At 32.7% G+C, this 5288-nt stretch overlaps 1 long non-coding RNA gene across 4 annotated transcripts; it reads left to right on the forward strand.

Moving 5' to 3' along the window:
- Positions 1-2998: 2998 nt before the first annotated feature.
- Positions 2999-3578, forward strand: LOC149673320 (uncharacterized). 4 transcript variants are annotated; one of them, XR_016367147.1, is made up of 3 exons: positions 2999-3042; positions 3097-3243; positions 3290-3578. It is a non-coding gene; the product is annotated as an uncharacterized LOC149673320 (long non-coding RNA). The 4 variants fall into 4 exon arrangements; XR_016367144.1 differs by having other exon boundaries at positions 3005-3243; XR_016367146.1 differs by having other exon boundaries at positions 3005-3243; positions 3305-3578.
- Positions 3579-5288: the final 1710 nt, after the last annotated feature.

Here is a 5288-nt window from a genome sequence, read left to right on the forward strand (position 1 = left end):
TGTTTACCCTATATTCTGATAGCTACATTCACAACTGGTTAGCAGTGTAAACACTATCGTCTCGTCTCACCTCAACAATATTCTTAGTTTGCCAACATGAGTGTTAACGTTAAATAATACCAAAGCTAAATTGTAGCTAGACGCACTGATAGTCAATGCGCACCTTAAAGAGAATAAAAACTCTGTAGCTTAGCCCTACTAATCTAAATGCCACCATGATCCTTTCTTCTATTATAAAATCGTAACCTGATTATTTAAGAGTGTATTTAACTTTCGGCTCACTCTGAACCGTTGATGTCTCTTCATTTCAGAAACGAAAATCAAAACCCAAAGTTTACTTCACCTCAGCCCTCAATTTTTTACTCTATATTTCACTAAGCTTATTGCAAGTAATACTAGATATACCCGCCGGAGTCTAGATCTTAGCTTTTTACATGAAATTAGTAAATCAAGGATTATTCTATATACAGATGTAGTATAGCTTAAGTAATATATAAACAGCCATTTCAAATAATAATATTAAAAAAATCTTTGAAATATCAAAATGAAACAGAGCTTTAAAGCTACAAAAGCACTAAATGCATCATAATTACGAAAAATATTTCATCATATTCACTTTATATTATGGAAAAAGGGAATATTAAGGTTCTGTAGGATTTCTTTACACATCAACACAAAACGAACTTCTAACGCAGCGCACTAGTGTAACAACGGACGGACACACAGACAAAAACATAGACTGCTTTTTAACTCTTTCCGTATTAATTTTGAATTGAGAAACAAGATTATTTTTGTTAAATTAATATTCAAGTAATGACGCCGGATTATATAAAACCATATTAGTTTATTATTATTCAGTTTAAGTTAAGTTAGTCATAGTTCTTCATTTCGGGAAAGCACTCTTACTGTTTTTACATACTGGTTATAATTACAAATAGTTGAATACGTCCTATTACAATACTAGGTCTACTTAGCGTTACACACGAGAGGCACATCCTGCCAGCTTATCATGTCATATAATACTCTAATAATAATCTTTAAATGCTTATTAACTCCCTTCTTATTTAACTTCCCCAGTACTCCTTAACTTCTCAAATGGTTTTATGATTGGCTTATTTCTGTTTACAAGCTATGATTCTTACTTAATGGTCTTATTATTATAATTAAATTATGGTTAAAATGTTCCATTAAATGTTCACCAGTTCATACTTAGATCACCATTACTATTATACTTAAATTATAATTATTATCGCGTACTGTTCAGTCTTAGGTTTCTTCTTATTATGTGTAACTCACCGCCGTTGTTTGTCCTGTTCTTGTCCTCTGTTGTATGGCTTCTTGTTTTTTAAGTCGCTCTTCCTTGGTTGCTTGTTGTGAGCATGCTTGTTATGACAGTTCCATTCCTCGATTAGTTGACACACTTGGTCTGGGTTTTCTAACCCTAACTTCCACGTTGTACCGGATTACCGCACTGATTTTGACTGCCCCGTCCGTCGTTAAGCCTCGGCTATATACGTTGACTCCGTCCGCGTAAACTGTTTATTACCGCGTCATTACCATTAATCACGTTAAATATTCGTTGAATACCGTTAAATACCGCGAGCCACGCTCTGCTACCATGTTAAATTAATATTCAAGTAATGACGCCGGATTATATAAAACCATATTAGTTTATTATTAATCTGTTTAAGTTAAGTTAGTCATCGTTCTTCATTTCGGTAAAGCACTCTTACTGTTATTACATACTGGTTATAATTACAAATAGTTGAATACGTCCTATTACAATACTAGGTCTACCTAGCGTTACACACGAGAGGCACATCCTGAAGGAGACTCACTGGTAGAGAACCGATCGAGAGAGAGAGTAAAACATTATCACTAATTCAGTCTAATCCTAAACTCGGGTTAGGTGCAAAGGTTCTTTATCTCTATCATGTGATTATAGCGAAGATAACTGTTCAGTTCAGTTCAGTTCCAACATGCTCCCCTCTTTTTTCGTTGTCTGAGCTATTATGCTTTATTCTACAGGGCCGGTTGTTAAAGGAAAATTCACAGTTTTTAGGGTTAGCATCCCATAGAAAAAGCATTAAAAATTTTCGGTTTTTAAGGCAATTGAAGCCGGCCATACGGAAAAACTATAGCGAAGTTAGTTTTCGGAATACTTCTAAATTAACAAGCATTTCTTAAATGAGAAACTTACCTGTTTCGATTTTTAATTAATGAATTCTAATTTTTGTAATTTAACTAATTAAGATAGTACGTCAAAAAATTACTTTTGGGTCAGATGTCAGCCCAACCTTATAGCGCGCTTAAACCTATTTCTTAATTTCGTTCTCGTTGACAACTAGAAGGGCCTAGGTTTGTGGGTGCTAACAAGTTACGTTGACAAATTTCAAATGTTGGGTTTCCTAATTTCTTAGCAGTAGACGGCAGACGCTGGTATTTCATCCGAGCTTGAGCACCTTTATATGTATTTTCTAATTAGCTGTAGCACCCTTAATAAGAAATACGCCGTTATCAGGTCGAATTTTCGTCTAGAAAAGTAATTCAGGTAAATAATTACAGTTAATAGAGGTTTTTATAGCTTTTGAAGTAAGCTTTTCGACGTTCTTTACGGCCAAGGCTTAAGTTTTAGTTTGTCTATGTAATATAGTGTTTATAGTGTCTTTCCTTTTAAAGATTATAAGAAAGCTTATTTCCAGCACTGTTTTGGATTGGAATTACAAAAATACGCAGTCTACTTCGATTCATGCTACAAATCCTAACCCTAGGGCCTAGGTTTTACGCTACGTAACCCGTAACTTAATACTGTATTCATCATGACTGTTTGTTGACGCTTCTAGTTTTAAGTAAAAAATGGCATATCTATCCAAGTTATTATGGTTTAGAAATAAACGGTAGGGTAGTGTTTTCACCCTGTGAAGAATTCAACTTCAAAATATTACAGGAAAGATGACAAAATGCTCAATGTGTTTTCCCTACGGCAGTTAAAAGTGTTGTTTACGTTAGCGCATATAATTCAACATTCTCATTTGAGGACAGGTATACACGGTTTCATTATTTGTTAATCTCACTAAAATGCTACTAATTGTGAAGGTGTGTGATATAATTCCTGAAACTAAACCAATGTAGAGGACCAGATTATTCGTTAAAACAATTTTGATCGTATTGAATCAGTCATACTGTGATGTTACGTTATCATTTGTTACCAACAGTGGATTGTTTAATTCATAAGTAACAGTGGTACTGGTCAATGCAGTAGGACAGTGTCGTTATATAATTTAATTAGTGAAATAATTTTCAGGTTTACATCACAGATTCTCTCAACGTAACCACGTTAGAAACGGAGGGTTACGTTGTTTGCTATTTCCACAGTCCACATTGCCGTTTGTTTATTGGTTTAAATTGCTATGAATTGTATAGGTATTTGATTTAATTACTGGTATTCAAGCTAAACTATAGAATAACATCATTCATTAACATATTGTATAGATAATCTTTATGTTACCACAAACCTAGCACAGGATATGATAAAAATTGAACGCAATTTGTTGGAAATAATCAAAAACTCCTCTAAACATTAGAATTAAGGTTAATTAATTGTGGAAAGTCATTTTATAAGCTTACTGAGCACTGACAACAAGTTAATTTCAACGTAATTAAGTATAATTAACGTGAAATTAAACCCCAAATATACATTTTTTGGATGAAAACTCAGAAAACTCTTAAATGATGTTGTTGATCAAGACTGTATCTACCCAAGCCGTTGGTAAAGCTCCATGTTTTCTCTTTCACACTTAAGCCAATTTAAATTATCTCCAAAGTACCTTAATAGGCGCGAAATTCAAAACCTTAGTGTAAAATGAGAATCGAAAACTCCACTAAAAATTGCAATTAAGGTGAAGTATACATTTAAACTCATTTTATAACCTAAATGTACACTGCCAAAACACAGTCCTACGTTAATTTTAACTCAATTAAATAGAATTAACGTGAAATTAAGCCAAAATATACATTTTTTGGATAAAAGCTCAAATAACTTTTAAATAAACTCTTCAATTATGATTAAAACTACCCAAGCCATTGGTAAAGCCCAATATTTTCTATTTAACACTTAATTTAATTTAAATTATCTCCAAAGTACATTAATTGCCGCGAAATTCAAAAGTTTTGGGTTAAAAACTGAATATGTCGAAAAAATATTTAACTGCACTAAACATTGCAATTGGGGTAAAAAATTCAAATAAATTTTAAGCTTAATCCACTTTAACCGAGGGGTCGGTCATTCATGAAATCCCGTACGCTACCCGTGAAATCCAATTTAAGAAATCCGAAATCAATGCTGATTTCGAAATCAAATAAAAAATCCGAAATCAGCAACGAAATCACAAAATCAGTAAAGAAATCATAAAATCAGTAAAAAAAATCACGAAATCAACAAAGAAATCACGAAATCAGAAGAGATATCACAAAATCAGAAGAGATATCACAAAATCAGAAGCAAAATCAGTAAAGAAATCGTGAAATCCATTACAAAATTCACGAAATCCAAAATCAAAAGGAATCACAAAATCCGACGAAATCACGGCAAAAATAGCAAAATCCGACGGAATCACGGGAAAAATCTCAAAATTCGATGAAATCCATTGGATTTTATCGAAATCTGAAATCAAACAAAATCCGACGAAATCAAACGAAATCCGATGAAATCCGACGAAATCCGGCGAAATCAAATTGGATTTCGAAATCCCGTACACTTTTTCCTAAACGTCCGACCCCTCGACTTTAACGAACCACGCTCAAATTAAGATTAAAATATCACAAGTTTTTCGTACAGCCACAGTAGTTTCCTATTTCACTTTCAAATTAATGATCATAATAATGATCGTTAAAATACATCAAAAGCGCATACATTAAAATTTTAGGGTAATTGCAATTAAAGTTAATATTTTATTGAAACTTGTATTATAAACTAAATCCACACTAGATAAACAAGATTAGTCGTTAAATTAAACTTAATCAAGTATAATTAATGTGAAATTAACCCAAAACACGAATGTTTTGGGTAAATTCATGGATAACTTATAATTAAACTAACAAATTAAAATTAAAACTACACTTATCCTTCACCCAGCCTCCATTTTCCTGTTTAATTCTTACGATTAATTAAATTGTCATTTAAAAGCATTTTTCCCATTTTTAAAAGAGAGCCATTGAAAAGGCGCGATATTTAAAAGTTTTGGGGCAAAATAGTCATTGTTCCGCAAGAGTCAAATAGTCACTCCTCT

This window comes from Phalangium opilio, unplaced genomic scaffold, assembly GCF_054372755.1.
Source record: "Phalangium opilio isolate 3A_F unplaced genomic scaffold, DU_Popi_V2 ptg000053l_1, whole genome shotgun sequence".
In the NCBI taxonomy this organism is placed as follows: Eukaryota; Metazoa; Arthropoda; class Arachnida; order Opiliones; family Phalangiidae; genus Phalangium; species Phalangium opilio.